This window comes from Tiliqua scincoides, chromosome 3 (genome assembly GCF_035046505.1).
Source record: "Tiliqua scincoides isolate rTilSci1 chromosome 3, rTilSci1.hap2, whole genome shotgun sequence".
Lineage (NCBI taxonomy): Eukaryota > Metazoa > Chordata > Lepidosauria > Squamata > Scincidae > Tiliqua > Tiliqua scincoides.
Window position 1 is genome coordinate 50,795,393 of NC_089823.1, and position 19,337 is coordinate 50,814,729.

The 19,337-nt window shown below is 42.3% G+C and overlaps 1 pseudogene; it reads left to right on the top strand.

The window, feature by feature from the left end:
* The first annotated feature begins 9,030 nt into the window (after positions 1–9,030).
* On the top strand, positions 9,031–9,147 carry LOC136647283 (5S ribosomal RNA; annotated as a pseudogene).
* Positions 9,148–19,337: the final 10,190 nt, after the last annotated feature.

Sequence of the window (19,337 nt, forward strand, 5' to 3'; positions counted from 1 at the left end):
TAAAAGGAAGACACATGCAGTACTAGCTTGGCACCAGGCTATGGAAGCTTAACAAAGGTATTGGACATGGGGGAGCAGAGATAGGGTTCCCCCTTATCCACGGTTTCTGATATCTGCTGGGGCTGGGAATGTTGCCCCAGTGGATACTGAGGAACACTTGCATTTGAGCAAAATAAGTTTTGTAAGCTGCAATGTAAGGGCAACTTCTCTGGAGTTACTACTGTACTTTAGGACCACGGCATTGACAGATCATTCTTCCTGAGAGACAGAGAATAAGCAGATAACAGAAATGAAAATAATTTTGCATCACTGCATGCTATTCCTAGGAGAAATCAATCGAAATCAAAAATCAAAATTAATCAAATCAAAATTTAAATTTAAATCAAATTTAAATCAAATCAAAATTAATATAATCAAAATTAATAGAAGCTTCACAAGTAAAATTAACAGTGTTCTGGAAAACAGCAGCAGCCAATTGTTTATATCCTTTTATATTTTTGAGACACAATAATTTAATTTATGTAGGAATTTTGTTCAGTGAAGTGAGAAGGAGCTATGCTTTAATTGCATTAATGCAATTGAATTGCTGCCAAACTAGTATTGCACTAAGCTTGTGTGAAGACTGACTCATATGACCACTTTTAGATGGATTGTGGCGAGGTGACTTTTCCCATTCCATTCTTACATGACAAGGTGCCCTTGGGAAAACACTTCCATGTGGTAAACTCAAGTATTTCCATTTTCTAAACTTCTCTTATTTGTGGACAATACTCAGAATAATCTAATGTACCAGTTTACCAGAGCAGCCCTGCAGAAGACATCATTCAGTACATGGTGACTCTTTCAACAAAAATTGTTCTAGAAATGGACTGGAAGGTGATATTTTAAAGTCTGAATTGAGAGATTTCAGTTGAGCTTCTTTCTGTATGGCTTGAGTGTTCAGCATGTATTTGAAACACCAAGTTGATAAGCATATAATTATTTAAAAAGAAAAGAAACACTGAAGGTTCATAAAATACATTTGTTGCTATTTAAGGAACTAGGAGCACATTCCTAATGTCCCTTGTGCCAGCCTGGGAGTGACACAATGCCATAAGGCACATTTGTGCCTCCAAGAGAGTCAGCTGGGCTGGCGTAAGAATGTGCACCTGCCTGTAGAGGCCACATCCAGCCTCTGCGCCACCCAGAACTGGTAAGGGTAAGGGCGTTTTGGGGTGGGGGGAGGGCAGGCAGTGGTCAGGCGGGCGTGGGATGGGCCTAAAGCACTTGGGCCAGATCCTAACCCCTCTCCTGAGCAGCCCAGTATTACATCAGTGATTTTGCTGACACAAATCCAAGTAGCCCCATTTTGATGGCTGGGGCATTACTCAGGGTAAGGGAACATAAGTCCCCTTACTCTGAGCTGTACTCCTTCCACCTCCTAACCTGTGCTTGGTATGGCACAGGCCAGTTGGCCTGCCTATTCCAGCACAGGTTAGGATTGGGCTGCCAGTTGTTTATAAATCCCTCGATATAACCTGTTGCATTGCATGAAAATTGAAATTTCTCCACCAGAGCAAAAGAGACTCTGACTTGCACTGGACCTATCCTAACTTGCACTGGAAACAGGCAGGCCAGTGGGCCTGAACTTAGTTTGGGGCTGACTGCAGGCCAGCCCCGGGCAAGGGGAAAAGTTTCCCCTTACCCCATGTCATGCTGCAACAGTCCCAATGGGTCTACTCGAATCTGCACCACCTGATGAAGTGGTGCAAATCTGAGCAGCCCAGGACTACCCTGGGTCACCTGGGAACAGGTTCAGGATCCAGCATAACTGCCGAGTCCTGACCCGCCTCCTGCTCCATGCCCAGCACAAATATTTGGCACTAATATTTTTCCCCAACTTCTATGTGGATCATAGCAACCTGTTCAGAAGCACTGTGCATTTTAATCTTTTTGTTATTAAAATCAAACAAAGTGACGGTCCACTGAATTGGCCTTTAATTTCTGAACAAACTCTCACTCTAGGCGAAAACAAAGATGTTTCCGTTTTTGCAGCATGTGCCTAGTTTTACAACTGTAACTTGCAAAAGCTTACAATTCTGGCCCAGATGTAGCAAATCACCACCATATTAAATGTGAAGTGAATTTGGGGTCATTGATTTCCATTTTTATCTTGGTTGCAAAAAACAAAACAAAAACAAAAACCTGTTATGGGCAGATTTCCATTGAAATGAATGGGAGTCAGAATCACTTTTGCCCTACTGCCCCTTAGTGGAGAAGTTTCCATTACTGTGCGCTTCCTGTTATGTATTTTGAAAAGAATTCCCAGAACATGTGAATCTGGGAATTTCTGGTGTGTGTGGTTGTTTAGTGTAAAGTCTTAATTTATTCTCAAAAACAGCTTTGCAAAGACATTGCTAACATCTGCTTTCATGCTGCTGCACTTGCCTTCCTTTTTTCCCCTCCTGTTGAAACCCCTCATTTCTTACCCTTTTTTATCTTGCCATGTTGCACTAAGAGGTAGGCTTCTCTCCCTTTTGAGACAGGATTTGGGGGCCTTAATTCTTCATTACCCTGAAGAGCCAGGCCAAAATGGTCCTCGTTACAAGCAACTTTCCCGAGTTAATTTCTCTGTCATCCAGAAGTTGTTCTTCATGACCGATCTTAAAACACCACAATTCAACATGCGACAATTATCCAAGGGAACAAGGAAGATCCAGGAGCAGCAGAACTGCCAAACATCCAAATCAATCTTTTTCCCTGCTGGAAATTTCACTATGGCACTCTTTTCCAGCCTAAGAAAATATACTTGTAGGATGAAGTAAAACAAATTACATATGCTGTTCTAGAAATCCTGGCTATTGGATTCCAGCAGAAATACTGAACTACTTATAACTTCCTCAAAAACAGATCTCGACATTTAGAACACAGTCCTACCATATTAAATATACAGTTTACTCAAGCAAAAATTTTATATCCAGGCATAATTTACATTTTATCTTAGCAACTTGCATATCTATCATATGAATTCTACAAAATGTAGGCACATCATCTTCAACAGCCTACTTATATTGGTCCAGAGAATTATATCACATTTCAGCTAGAATTTGTTTCTGTGCTATTTATCTTGTTGACTTATCCCCACCCCCAATTCCACTGCTATGGGCTGAAAAAAACAAATCTGTCTTGATGTCAAAGTAAAAAGTGAATACATTTCAGTTAGAATTCCGAGTCTGGTTCAAACAGACAATGCAGTATCTCATGGTACACAAATGTGAGTTAAAGCAGGTCATGTTCAAAGTGTACAACCCGAACAGGGGGAAAAAAATGACTTCTACATAAAACTGAAGTGAGAAACAAGAAAATGATCAAAATAAATACCGGAAGAGCTAGAAAACTAATTAGCCCCGAAGGAATTATAGACTCACATAAAAATCGTAGAAATGTTCTGCAGTAAAGGTACCTAAAGGAAATAGAAAGCATAAGATATATTTTAATCAGATAATGTTATTGGTGAAGGACAAAGTGACTGAAAATTTTCTCCCTGTACCTACATGTATCAAGCAAAATGTAGAGTCTGCTCAAAGTCCTTGTTTAAATTTCAGAATATTAGAACAGATAAGTTCCCTACTTACGTGGACCCTGTACTTGTTAGGTTACAGAGGTCTGTGTGTATGTATAGGCTTTTATGTCATAAACAAAATTGTGAACAACGTTCTTGAAAAACAGTACAGAAATATTTCTTTAAATAAATTATCTATAAAATAGATAATTCACTTCCCAGAGAATGTACACTTTGTGGTAAATCTGCTTTTGTTCTGTTGTTGTGCAGTATAAGAGCCTTAGACCAGGTTAGACAGGGTATTTTAGGATTCAGTAGAAGTGCTGACGGTTCTTTATTTGGTTTGTTGACTTGGCGTGCCCTTTGTGCTTTTCAAACTATTTCTGCCTTGACATTACTACTGGTGATGTTGAACAATCTGCTTCCACCAGGGTTGGTCTAGTCATGAGGCCATCTGAGGCAGGTGCCTCAGGTAGCAGATTTGTGGGGACACCCAAATCTATCTGGCCACTCATCTCAACTGCTCCTCTGCCCCACCTGGTGGATTTGAAGAAGGGGACAGAGGAAAAAGAAAGCTGAGAAGATGGTGATAGGTTGGCTGTACTGGAAAAGGAAGAAGGGGACTGAGTGAAATATATCCTGAAAGTCAAATCTGGCACTGATAGAAGGGAAGTATGTGGGTGCTCAGAACCTGATTTATTCTGGCCATTGTACTCCTTAATCCGATTTGCCGGTTCAGTTCCAATCTCACGTACCCTGCCAACACTCTCTTTCTCTCGTATTTGATGTCTCTTCTGATTCCCTGCATGTTACAAGTGTTTTCTATTACTTATAAGAACATAAGAACATAAGAACAGCCCCACTGGATCAGGCCATAGGCCCATCTAGTCCAGCTTCCTGTATCTCACAGTGGCCCACCAAATGCCCCAGGGAGCACACCAGATAACAAGAGACCTCATCCTGGTGCCCTCCCTTGCATCTGACCTTCTGACATAACCCATTTCTAAAATCAGGAGGTTGTGCATACACATCATGGCTTGTACCCCATAATGGATTTTTCCTCCAGAAACTTGTCCAATCCCCTTTTAAAGGCATCTAGGCTAGACACCAGCACCACATCCTGTGGCAAGGAGTTCCACAGACTGACTATAGAAAACTTAGAAGTGTATTCTTAGAATATACACTTCTAGAAATAGAATACACTTCTAACTTAGAATAGAACTCTATTCTGTAGCATACAAGATACTGAACTATGAGTGGCTTCACATGTTAACTATTTGTAACATTACCTAATATATTTTTCCTCACTAAAAGAAAAATAAAAAAACAGTACATGCAAAAAAAAGAAGTATAACTCATTCAAGATTCCCTTTTCTATGCATATAATTAACATGCAAAGCTGCTTTGTCTCTATCAACAACAATCTGAACTACCTTGGATTATCTCATCTATGCTGTGTAATAGCTTAACATGAATGTTCACCACAAAACAAGACCACTTTAGTTTTAACAAGGGAATACCCCTGAGGTTGGATGAGACAAAGAATGAAGAACTGTCCAACAGAATGAATTGGTGAACATTCCATTATTGCAACTTGGCATCATTCCGGTGACTCTGGCAGAACTAAGTTACCTTATTAACAATTCAAAAGATGTTTCAAGTTGTAGTTATTAAATTAGTTATTCTGAAACAATCCTACAGAAGAAACAGACTCTACGAACACTACTATATGGAACTTGAGTATTATGGCATTTGTCCTTCAAACAACTATTTATCTGTGTAGAAATACTATATACTGGTAGATCGGAGTTGTTGAACAAAACATTAATAGAACATAAGAGTTGCTTGAACGTGTTCCTTCACTGACTTGAATATTAGGATGACTGAAATTCAGGTGCCTGAACAATGTTGTGTTTTACTTGTTTCACCCATGGAGTATTCTACTGTTTCATGTTCCTGTCTTAAATAATTTGCTCTGAATTAAAGTAATGGTTAAAGGCTTTTAGAGATAAAAAAATAATCTTGTAGTTCTAGAGAAGTCAATATTGGAGAATCAATATTCTGAGCAAGTACAGCCATTCAGGCTGAATTCATCCTCAGTAATGTGTACTCTGAATTTTTAAAATTGGACCAGACAACCAAGTAAAGTTTTCTTTCTTTTACAAATAACTCAGGTTAATTCATCAGATACAAAGATATGAAGAAAAATAGTTTTCCTGTTAAAGGGGCAAGATCTGACTCTGACTCCAGAGGTCTTTGAAATACTGGTGGTACTTGAGGTGTAGCTGGTGGTACTCACGAGACCCCTAGACCCCTACCGCCTGACAGCCAGACTGTCAATGCAACATGACAAGCAGCAGTAGGAGGCTTGGTTCAGCAAGCAGAGCTCCAGCGTGCACTTTTCATGTGCTCAAAAATGCCCTCCCATCCACCCTGAGTGGATGTACTGGTGTTTATCATGCTGTGTCTGGTCTCCCAATCTGGAACAAACTGCTGATGACAACATTACCAATTACTTCCGGTGGTACTTCCAATAGGTGGACCGTGCAGTGGCGTAGCTAGGTCATTTGACACCCAGTGCCCTCCACTGCTATTGCTCCCCTGCACATAGTACTCAGTGACATCGTAGTACTCAGTAACATACTACCCCTGCATCTGGATGTTCAATGTAGCCATCATGCTTAATAACCACTGACTGACTATAGTCCATCATGAATGTTTAGAATCCATTTCAAAAGTCATCTAAGCCAGTGACTAACAACATCCATCAGTGGCATCACTAGGGTTGGTGTCACCCAGTCTGGTAAATAAGTAAAGTTAATGGGGATGACCCCAGTCTGGTAACGCATGGGGTCATCCCCATTAACTTTACTTATTTTACTATAGAACAGTACAGGTCACCCTCCCAATCAGTAACCAACAAACAAACAGTGGCCAACTTGATGACACTCACATAACTGAATAGGAGTTCGAGTATTAGGTCTGATACTAGAAAAGGGAGCTGACTCATAACAGCATCTTATTGGTACCCTGCTGTGTCATAACAACATCTCGCTAGCTCTTAGAACACTCAAGACTCACTGATCAGTTTTGGGTTAAGGCAATCCACTTAGCTACACAAGTCAGTTGTATTTTGTTTTTTCTGGTTATTTGGCTATAACCTTTGATAGAACAAAAATATTTAAGTTTGTATCATTACACATTCTGCATTAAATGACACATCAAATGATATATAACATGATGGTATTATTCCTAAAAACCACAATTTCCACAATTTTGATCACTAGAGGTGTTGCCCCCCCTCCCAGGTGTCACCCAACACCTTATTGGTGCCATGCTGTATCATAACATTTCATTGGTTCTTTGAACAATCAGTCTCATTGGTCTGTTTTGAATTAAAGAAATCTACTTTTTGTTACATAACACAGTTGTATCTGTGTTTTCTGGTTTTTTTGGTTGGCCACAACTTTTGATAGAACAATGATATTTCCCCCCCCCCATTTGTTTCATTCCAACCTGCTGTAAATTATGCATCAAATAGAATAGAACATGATGGTATTATTCCTAATAACCCCAATTTTGATCACGGTGTCACAATTTTGGTCACTAGTGGTGTCACCCCCCCAAGAGTGGCTCCCAGGGTAGCTTGCCCCACACCCCTTGCTTGCTACACCACTGAGACCATGCAAAGAGATATGGCAGGGGACAAACACTGAGAAATGCTGCTCTAAACACATCATTTCAGTGTCTTCATTTGTTTTGAAAACAAAGGGAGAAGACAAAATGGCCCAAAACTGCAGTGGGGAGGTAGGGGAGCTTCAATACGTTGCCCCCACTGTGGTTCAAATCTCAACCACAGCACACCATATGCTATTTTTAATGGGGAAAAAACTTTTAGTGAAAGCTTTTATTTTACTTTTAGAAAGTATTTTATTTTACCCTTTATTTAACCTTTTATTTTACTTTTATTTTAAAAACTTTTAGTAAAACCTTTTATTTTACCATTAAAAATGGGGAATGTAGCACCGCCATAATGATTGGACCAGCAGTGGAAGCAAAGTACTAAAAGCCCCCTAACCACCTAAAGATTCTGGGTCATTTAATCATGCATGCATGTGCACCCACACTCGTGCTCTCCCAGCTCCTCCACCCCATTGTGAAGCTTGAAGCCAACTTCATTGGTGGATATCCACCCAATGGTCCTGCTAGCCAAACAACAGCTCAGTGGAAGCTGTTGTAGCACCCAGTGATGACATCATCATTGGGGCTATTTCTAACACACCATTGCCAGTGACAACCACAGCTCCCCCATTCTTTGTCAAACTGGAAGTCAGAGCTCTACACCTGGTTAAGAAAGCCTTACAGCTAAATTATAAGTAGAGGCAGCTGCAACAGATCTGATCTGTGCAGAATTCTTACAATGCTTTTTAGAAATATCCAAGTACCTCTTCACAAGTGGAATGAGAAATCATAACTTATCGCCCAAAGTTCAGTATGAAGTTTTAGCATAAAGAAACATGAAATGATTGCTTGCTATGTGATAGATTCACTTTCCGTTGACACACAATACCAGAGTTTGTGACAAAGACCATCTTTAACTGTATATAAGCAGTTACATGTTCTGCCACAATTCAAGCAAACCTCTGATTACAGCTGAAAGGAAGCACAAGGCTGCAGTGCTGCAAAATATCAAGGGATGCTCTAATGGGCCTATGATGCTGTTAAGGGGAAACTGCAAGAACCGACTGTCCCATCCCAGCAGAGCCAAATGATGTGGCAGCTGTATTGCATTAGGGATGGGGAAGAAGTGCCAAAGCAACATTGGCTAGAGCTTGTACTGGGAATCCTAGTGCCATTTCCAAGCAGTGGCTCATTGGATTAAGTCATTAATCTGCAATATATCCATTGACTTCAGTACAAGTACTCTGGTATAACTGCTCCAAAGATGAATGCTTACAATATTTTTTTGCATGGTATTTGTTAAGATTAAACTGTGCACAGACACCCTTCAGTCTCGGAAGACTATGGTATCGCTCTGAATAGTGGTTCTGGAATAGAGTGTCCTCTCCAGTGTGCAAAGCCTGGGTAAGGTAGATATGGGTAATAGACCCATGCAGCAAATCCCCTCTCTCCACATCGCTGAAATGGTCCAATGGAAAGGCAGAAGCCAATACGGTTGGTTCCAGTGGCATTGCAGGAGTTGCCAGAATGTGACTGTGTTCAGCCATGAATTGCCTCAGGGACTCTGGCTCCGGATTTTGCTTCGAGGTTGACTCCTGAAGACTTTTCCATAACTGGATGTAGCCAGAAGGCAGTGGAGTTTTGGGATTAGAGTTTTCCTTCTCTCAGATGAGCTGCCTTCCCAGGCTGACGAGTCCCATCTACCCCGGTGGCTGTTTAGTCACCTCTTACAACAAGTACAGCCAAACTGAGGGCCTATTCTTATCCCCAGCCCCCAAGATAATGCATAGCCCCCAGGGGAATGCATAGGCAGCAACTGTTACCCTGCACATGCCTGATCTCATCTGGTCTCGGAAGCTAAGCAGGGTCAGGCCTGGTTAGTACTTGGATGGGAGACTGCCTGGGAATACCAGGTGCTGTAGGCTTATACTGTAGGCTTTCGAGACTGAAGGTTGCCAACCATTTTGCACAGACAATGCACCTGACATTTCCACACTCTACATCCATTAGGATAGTATTGTGATGCCCAATGGAAAAGGTATGCTTTTGGTTATATGCTACAGCATACAGTAGGAAACTGCGCAGCTATTATTGCACTGATGTTCAATTTATGTTGAATTGGGGCAACATTAGCCAGCATAAGACTACTTCTGCAACTGTTAGGAAATATTGGAAAAATAATGTTAAGCTAAAGGGTGAAGGCCAAGGTGGTGGGCTTTAAGTAGTCCAGTGTTTCTCAAACTGTGGGTTGGGACCCACTAGGTGGGTCATGAGCTAATTTCAGGTGGGAACCCATTCATTTCAATATTTTATTTTTAACATATTAGACATGATGGGGAAATGTTACAGAACTGTACTTTTAACAGGCTACTATGTAGATACTTTCAACAGTGATGGTAAATGGGACTGACTCCTGAGTAAGTTTGGGTAGGATTGCAGCCTAGGATTGTTAAATATTCTTCTGCTTGATGATGTCACTTCTGGTCATGACATCACTTGCTGTGAAGTAGTCTATTGTGCAAAAGTTCCCAATCAGGATACTGCCTTTCACGTGGAGATAAAACCACAGGTGAAAATCCATGGATAATTATGTTACACCTGTATTTACACATGCTGAATTATTTGCAGGTACAGTATCTGATTTTTGAATAGCCTCAGGGCTTGAGGAATTAGTTATCTGATCTTTCCATTACCCTTTGACCCACCAAAAATCAGGTGATGACCCAACAATGAGTCCCAGCCCACAGTTCGGGGACCACTGTTCTAATGCGTTTCCCTCTCCCCAGAGGCCTGACTGGACTTCCTATTTCATTTGGCTTTCTCCTGAGTTTTCCCTTGTTCCTCTGCTTGTACACTATGTATTTTGCTGCTTGCTGTTGTAATTTTTTTTTGTTTGTTGCTATTTTAAAATTGGCTTTTAATAATGTATCACTAAAATGTCGTGAGCTGCCATAGTGGTTCCTTTAGTAGGAATGAAAGGTAGCCTAGAGTATTTTAAGTAATAAATAAATGTTTAAAAAGGGATCATGATAATCAAGTTATTTAAAAAATTATACAAAATAAATCTTCTTAAAACCGCATTTAGTTGTAAGTTAATATAGTTTAGCGATTAGATTTGCACCACTACTTAAGAAATACATGAAATAATATCGGGAAACTGGATTTAAATCACCTCAATTTAAATGAATGCTGAAAAGTTGAAGTGTTGAAAAGTTGACTTTGATATTATTCCTGTATCTTAACTACAGTACCTTACAATACAATGGTGAACTTTTTTTTATAAACTGTAAAATCTTACACTCAAGCTGTTTCTAGATTGTATTTAAAGTTAAACCTTTAATCCTGCCTCTGAGCTGTAAAATGCAGCTTCGCAAATCTCTGAATCTTCTTATCGCAAAAACTGTGTCAATGGCTATAAAAAGATGTCAGCTGCTCAATCATTATCAGCAGAAACAATAAATAGCTTTATTCCACTGATAAATAAAGACCTTGCTAGCTAGAGCAGCAGAAGACAGTGTGCTCAGTGTTACATTGGGATGTAGCTAGATTTGGAATGCCACATTCACCAAAGGTGGTGATTTAAACTGAGTAATTATTATATATCCACCATAACTGATTTTATTGGAGATTTCTGAGGATCCTGATCCGGGCTCAGATAGCCCTCACTAGATCGAGACAACTGTGGCAATTCTCACAGAAAAAAAACAAACCATGTTTTGTATTCAGTGGTAGCCAATGCCTCACATGGGTACCACAAAGCTATTTGTCCACCCTGCCAACCCAATCAGTGTAACCAGTAGGAACTCTTTAGTTCCCAAACTGTGGGTCAGGACCCACCATTGGATCTCAACCCAATATTTGGTGGGTTGCATAACTGACAAAAAAATGTATTGAATCTTATGCAAACTGAAAGAGAACAGCACTTGTGTTTCCACTTGTAGATGGACATGTCTCAATTTTTTTTTTTTTTTGAAGGCCAGGCAAAGGGAAATGCAAGGCCACCAGAAAGGTCCTGATCTGATTAATGCAGAGCAAATGCTGTAAGGCAGTCTGCCTCCACCTATAATAAACAGGATAAAAACCAGAGGCTTGGGCAGCTGGTAAAATGAAAACTTTTTTTTGTTTAAATCTTATAATTTATAAACCTAGGTGGGTTATAAACCCAATAAGGGTGTTATTTTAAAAAGTGGGTCCAAGTGCAAAAATGTTTGGGAATCACTGCTCTACAAAATACACTGTGCTTATTTATTCTGTTACTGCCTGTGATACAAGTCACCTACCACCAAGGAATACTATCCACACATGGTACCAGACCACCTCAATGCAGAATATAACTGTGTCACAATCAGAGAGTGAAACACAATATACATACAGTCCAGATCAGTTAAAAACCTCTCAAGACCACAAACTGAATTCAAGGCAGAGATTGAGCCTGAGCCATAGAAACATCAAACCATTCATTTTAAGTCAACATTTGCAACTAAAATACAATACCCAGAAAACAAAGCAGTAACCTTTCCATCCAGATCCCAAATAAATTCCTCCTGAAAAGGAGAAATTGAAAGAAAGCAGGTTGCAGACCCACCCATGACAAGTGATTCTGGCCAATTTCTTCAGGAGGCTTGGTTTTTCAAAGGAGCAGTCTATGACTCAGTAGTCAACGCCAATGATGTGCTTAAAGCCATAGCAGTGCTGAGACTTCATGTGAGAATTCATCAACAAAAGTGTATATTTTTCAATACCAGATTCACATGATTCTGAAAGACATCTCCCATGACAAGTCAAGCTGAAATCAGGCTGTCTCTGAACATGCGCAGAGTGCCTCTCTCACCAACAAGAAACTAATTAGGACTGGGACACGGAATCCACCTCACCACATAGTAATTCAAACCAATACATATTGCTTTGGACAGAATCTGTTATGACACAGCAAGGACAACCAATGATGTATATATCTTCAATCAGAACTGCTTGCAGGTAGGATTGGATCCACTGAAGAAAAAAAAAGCAGGGGCAGCATCAGGATAGCATTTTAAAGTTGCAAGCTCTTGCTGAACATCTGTATGTTAGATGTCCCATGCTAAAGATATAAAAATTAGCATCCCATCATTCCCATACTGCAGGGGTGGGCAAACTTTCAGCTTTAGGGATCCTGGACCTTTTACAGTTGTGTAGGAGAGAGAATTTCAGCAGGTGCAGCTTGTCATCCGTGAGATGGCAAGCTGCACCTGCTGAAATTTCCTCTTCTGTACAGTTGTTACAGGATCTCTCAAGTTGAAAGTTTGCCCACCCCTGCCATAATACAACATCTTGGCAAAGTTGTTGTCTGAGAGTCTTAAGCACACCAGTTGAGCAGGACTTCCAAGTATACGTGCACAAGATTATTCTACAGCCTGCAACTGTTCTCAGCATTACTATGTTACATGAGATAAAAGACTCAAATCGTGTGTTGGCTTCTGCTCAACACTAAAGCTTTCCTTTTACCTTCAGTCCATTTCTCCCTCCCCATTCCTCTTGCAATATGTTTTCACTTGTTTCTCTCAATCCTGGTCAAATCAGTTTGCATTTCTCACCCTCTGTTTTATTTTCCAAAATTTTTTATTTCTCCTTCCAAAATGTTTTTCTTCTGCCACCCCCCCCCCCACCCACCCAATCACAATATTTGTTTTGGCATGCTCACATTATTTAAATACTGGTTCTAAACTACTGCTACTGTTTGAAATTAAATTAAATGTCTGAGAGCCCAATCCTATGTATGTCTGCTCAGAAGTAAGTCCCATTATAGTCAATGGAGCTTACTCCCAGGAAAGTGTGGATAGGATTGCAGCCTCAGTCAAAGAGGTTTAACAGGCAGCAAAGCCTCCTCACCAAAATCCCACTACACCAAAAGTTTCAGAGTTTTGCCAGGTAATAGGCAACCAGCCAAACAAGGTTATTATCTGACTGTTGCCTACCAGGCACTAGTCAAGCCATCAAAAAATCATTTCAAACAGTCATTTATGCATCTCAATTGAGGCAAAAATAAGGAAACTACACAGAAAACACCCAAAATTAAGGGCAAAGAGACAAATTAAGAACAATGAGCTGTAGTAGCAGCAGCAGAAACAGAGGTTATAGTATCCCACAACAAGTTATCTCACTCACAAATGCAGAAAAGAATCTCCAAAATGGCTACTCTCACCCTGCCAGCAGCCATCTTTCTTAAGTGACAAGGTCCTGCATAAAAGAATCACATTACGCAACAAGCATGGGCTGTAGCCGTTGGCAGGTTCATATTGAAAATATTGGGGACTTCAAAACCTAATAGCATAATAAACACATGCTAGTTATTACAAACACAGGGATGGATGCATTTAAAGAAGAAGACAAAAAAACCCAAAAGTATGATATGGGTGGACAAACAAGGTTGTATCCTGGAAAAATGTGCCCTCGAGGAGATATAACATTGAACTTCTGAATCTTGACTGCTTCTCAACAGATCCATTTAAAATGTGTCCAGATGCATTTTAATGTGGCTTCCTACTAAATTTCAGAGAGTTCAAAGAAATGACCTTAATTTGATTGAAATGGTCACTTTTCAGAAGCAGAGCTAGAAGGGGGCAGTGGGACGGTAAGTACGGCATGCTTTGCAATGCACCACGTAAGTGGCCTCTCTCCCTCGGAATCAGAGCCATTTGGGAGAGTGACAGCAGCATATGATTGGTTGCTGATATGAATGGCTCCGATACCAAGGCGGAGGGGCCGCTTACATGGCACGTTGCAGAACATGCTGTACTTACAGTGTCCCCCGTAGCACTGCTTCTGCTTCTTTTGATGGTGAAATGTCTGACCTACCCATCTTTCAGTGCAAATCAGTACATGTTTAGCAAGAAGTAATTCCTACTGTGTTGAATGGGACTAACTTCCAGGATAGTGTGAACAGTACAGGATTGCAGTCCTAATTAACTATGCAGCCATTACCATGCTTCTAGAATAAGCAGATGTAAGGAGGAAGCCTTGCTTCAGGGCAGGCTAGTAATTCTGTCAGGGCTCAATCCTAACCCCTTACATCAGTGCTTTCCAACACTGACATAAGGGCAATGCAGCTCTGAGGTAAGGGAACAAATATTCCCGTACTTTCAGGAGGCCTCCGTGAGTGACAGCCAGCTGCAAGATGCAGCACATGTCCCATTGGCACAGCTATGCCAGTGCTGGAAAGCACTCACATAAGGGGTTAGATTTGTGCCCTTAGTAACTGTTAGGAGAAAGCCTGTTTTCTGTTTTGAGTGCATTTTTAAAACCCAGGAAATCTTTCACTGCTTGAGAATGAAAATGCATTGAAAAATGCTTTCTTAAGAGATAAGAAAATATTCTTAGAGTGGCAGAGATTGCCTGTATTAGGCAAACTGGACTCTGTCCATGTCTGTGGGACATGGCTGCCTTACTGGGTTTCTGCCCTCCTACATGATGTACTGAGCTGCCATTGGGCAGACCGGAGGTGGGTTCAGGAAGGCTGCATTGCAGTGCTGAGGCCTCCAGGAACCACTTTTCGATTGCAGAAATACTTACAAAACTTTCCTGGAGGCAGAGGGGGAATAATTTATTTGGTTTCACAAACACAAACCAATAATCAATGTTGGGAACTCGAGTCAGGTGACTTGGACTCGAGTCGCAAAAATGTGCATTTTCTGGTAATTCTGCAACTCATGAGTCACACGCATGGAGGACTTTGAAAAAGACTCTAGTCAGGGCCCCCCTGACTTGGCATTCGTCCCCACGGGTCCTGACTCGAGTCTTCCTGTGTCTGGGTGTGCTTGCATACTGTTTTCGCCACATGAAAACCGTCGTGGGGCCAGCATTCCAATGGCGAGCAGTAGAGGGGTTCCAGCTGGCAGGCAGGAAAGGCTTAATGAATCAGGTGAGCTCTTTTTCCCCATCTCCGATAGGAAGGAACAGATGATCATTGGACAAAGGATGGGCATTTGGATATTTTTATTGGCTGAGAGAGAGCAGGAGGAGGAGCCCAAGGGGTTTCTTGCTGTACAGGGAGGCAGGAGAAAACTCTTTTGCCCGATTCTGCTTTTCAGCCTTATGGCTTCTTGGTTCTGTTCTTTCTTGGAGGAGAGAGCCTCATTGAGTGACTGGCTACAGTGGGACTATTTCTGAGTAGGCTACCAAGAATCAGGTCATCCTGGTAAGCCCCCAGCTGCTGCGCGTGACCTTCCTCATTCTCACTGCTTTTGTCCCAGCTCTCACTCAGTCCCTCCCACCCCTCCTGCCCTGTTTATAGATGGGCAGGGACAACAGGGGAGTGAGTAAAGAGAACTCCGACACACATGAATGCATGCAAGTTGAAGACAGGACCAGTGGACACAATCCTAAACCCTCCATCATTCAATATTATTCTATTATTTAATTGTGTAACGGGTTATTGCCATGTTTCCAATGTCTGCTACTGAGATGGGATTATATTTCCCATGGCCCAATCCTATCCTCTGCCAGTCTGCAGTGTGCAGTGTCCCTGACACGGCATTTGCTTCATGCTGGGTGAGGACCAGGTTGGCTGGGAGAGATAAGTAACGACATTTTTTACCTGCCTCCTCAACCACTCTGTGGTCCCCAGTGGGCCTACTCAGATCTATACCAAGAGCTGACATGGCTCTGGTAGGCTAAAAAGGGAGGATCTGTGCTGGGACAGAGAGGCTAGGATTCTGTGTGCATCACTGCCACTACGATCCACCCCCTGCTGCCCTGCACCCTGAACCGCCCTGCCATCAGCCAACAACCACTGGTGGCAGGTCTGCCAAATGCCACTGGTAGTGTGAGGACTATTGGCATTTGCACCATTAGCAGTTCTCCACAGAATGGCGGAGCTGTTGCCATGCCAGCAGCCAATGAGATGCACTAGTGGACCTAATGTTCCACTAGCTTGAGACCCAGTCCTATCCAACTTTCTAGGGCCGATGCAGCCACAATGCAGCACTACAAAGGCCTCCTTGGCTGCCCCCCCCCCCCACAGCAGGATGCACACCCTTTTGGCATGGCTGCATCACTGCTGGAAAATTGGATAGGACTGGGCCCTTAGGCACTGGTTTCCAGCACTGATGCAGCTGCAATGCAACTCCAAGGTAAGGAAACCAATGTTCCCTTATCTTGACGAGGCATCCATGACTGCCTCTCCCCACAGGATGTAGCACATATCCTATTGGCACGGCTGCATCAGCGCTGGGAAGTTGGATAGGATTGGGCCATTAGTGTTTTAACATCCTACTAGATTTCGCCATTAGATAATCCACTGCAGTTAATCCATTTTTGCCCAGCCCACAGGTGTACGCATTTGATTCCTGTTGCGTATATGCGACATGAGGCAGAAATGGCTTAACTACTGGTGCAGGCCATTATGACAGCCTTTTAACAGCATCAGAAAAGTTAAATTTTAACATTGCTGATACTCAGCTAAAATATGTACTATGCTAGGCATAGTACTAAAAACTAGAAATGGCCATTGAAGAGGATCTGTCCAATAAACAGTCTTCAGACTGCCTGATATGTACTTTTCTCCTTTTTTTCCCTTGCTGTGGACAAGAAAGAGGGATACTGGGATAGGCAAAGGTGGGTCTTTCAGTTGTTAAGAATTTAAGAGGTCCCCTATTTTAGGAAGATTGTAATTGTCTTTTTATGTGCGTGTCTGAAAACAAATTGCATTAGCATGGTGGGCATGGCTGCCTCCTTAGCTTGGTGCCGTGCTATATATCTGTTTTTCATTTGGCACAGCTTAACATTTCAATTCTCTCTTGATATTTCATGTGCCCGAACTATATTATCTATGTCTGAGTGAGTTGATAAGACCCTTAGGCCAAGGACTGTGTCTTCCTATGTTGGTACAATGCCATGTATTGTGACAACATATAATAAATCATCCAAAGAGACTATGATAGAGCAAGAATGTTTCCTGCAGTGCGTACAGTACTACCTTGGCTGAAATCCACATAACCATTAAACATTGTTCCAATTGTGAAGGGGGACCTAATCCCACAGATTTCTACTGGATTTAAGTAGTGTGGTGGTACTGACATGCCATTTCAAGGAGTCAATTCATTTTACTTTTCAGTGTACTTTTTCAGCGCACAAGTATTGGGTCAATCAAGTTGAACATTTCTTAACCTTGCAAACTGTTTTCTTTCGTATTTGCTGACATTCTCCCATCCATAACATATTTGCTGACATTCTCCCATTCATAATTCGATTTTATCTTTCTGTAGTAATATGTCTCCACTGTCAGATAATGCATGGAGGTGGTGAAGAGAGAGTCAGAATCATGTTTGCACATCCCACCCTCAACCAGTACATATTCAAGAGATCTTTCAAAATGTAGAGTTCCAGATTACATTGAAAATACTAGTATTGGCAACCTTCAGTCTCGAAAGACTATGGTATCGCGCTCTGAAAGGTGGTTCTGGCACAGCGTCTAGTGTGGCTGAAAAGGCCAATCCGGGAGTGACAATCCCTTCCACATTGGGAGCAAGTGCAGTCTGTCCCTGGTCTGTCTCCCTGGCTATGGGCCTTCCTTCTTTGCCTCTTAGCCTCAGACTGTTGGCAAAGTGTCTCTTCAAACTGGGAAAGGCCATGCTGCACAGCCTGCCTCCAAGCGGGCCGCTCAGAGGCCAGGGTTTCCCACTTGTTGAGGTCCATACCTAAGGCCTTCAGATCCCTCTTGCAGATGTCCTTGTATCGCAGCTGTGGTCTACCTGTAGGGCGCTTTCCTTGCACGAGTTCTCCATAGAGGAGATCCTTTGGGATCCGGCCATCATCCATTCTCACGACATGACCAAGCCAACGCAGGCGTCTCTGTTTCAGCAGTGAATACATGCTAGGGATTCCAGCACGTTCCAGGACTGTGTTGTTTGGAACTTTGTCCTGCCAGGTGATGCCGAGGATGCGTCAGAGGCAGCGCATGTGGAAAGCGCTCAGTTTCCTCTCCTGTTGTGAGCGAAGAGTCCATGACTCGCTGCAGTACAGAAGTGTACTCAGGACGCAAGCTCTGTAGACCTGGATCTTGGTATGTTCCGTCAGCTTCTTGTTGGACCAGACTCTCTTTGTGAGTCTGGAAAACGTGGTAGCTGCTTTACCGATGCGCTTGTTTAGCTCGGTATCGAGAGAATGTGTGTCGGAGATCGTTGAGCCAAGGTACACAAAGTCATGGACAACCTCCAGTTCATGCTCAGAGATTGTAATGCAGGGAGGTGAGTCCACATCCTGAACCATGACCTGTGTTTTCTTCAGGCTGATTGTCAGTCCAAAATCTTGGCAGGCCTTGCTAAAACGATCCATGAGCTGCTGGAGATCTTGGGCAGAGTGGGTAGTGACAGCTGCATCGTCGGCAAAGAGGAAGTCACGCAGACATTTCAGCTGGACTTTGGATTTTGCTCTCAGTCTGGAGAGGTTGAAGAGCTTTCCGTCTGATCTGGTCCGGAGATAGATGCCTTCTGTTGCAGTTCCAAAGGCCTGCTTCAGCAGGACAGCGAAGAAAATCCCAAACAAGGTTGGTGCAAGAACACAGCCCTGCTTCACTCCGCTTCGGATGTCAAAAGGGTCTGATGTGGAGCCATCGAAGACAACAGTGCCCTTCATGTCCTTGTGGAAAGATCTGATGATGCTGAGGAGCCTGGGTGGACATCCAATCTTGGGGAGAATCTTGAAGAGGCCGTCTCTGCTGACCAGGTCGAAAGCCTTTGTGAGATCTGTGAAGGCTATAAAGAGTGGCTGTTGTTGTTCCCTGCATTTCTCCTGCAGTTGTCTAAGGGAGAATACCATATCAGTGGTGGACCTGTTGGCTCGGAATCCACACTGCGATTCTGGATAGACGCTCTCTGCAAGTACCTGGAGCCTCTTTAGTACAACTCGGGCAAACAGCTTTCCTACAACGCTAAGGAGAGAGATGCCGCGGTAGTTGTTGCAGTCACCCCTGTCACCTTTGTTCTTGTACCGCGTGATGATGTTTGAAAATACTATGTGCTATTTATTGCATGCATGCAGAATTCATGAATGCATGCAAATTAGAGGCAGGACCAGTGGACACAATCCTAAACCCTCCATGCATTCAATCAATATTATTCTATTATTTAATTATGTAAAG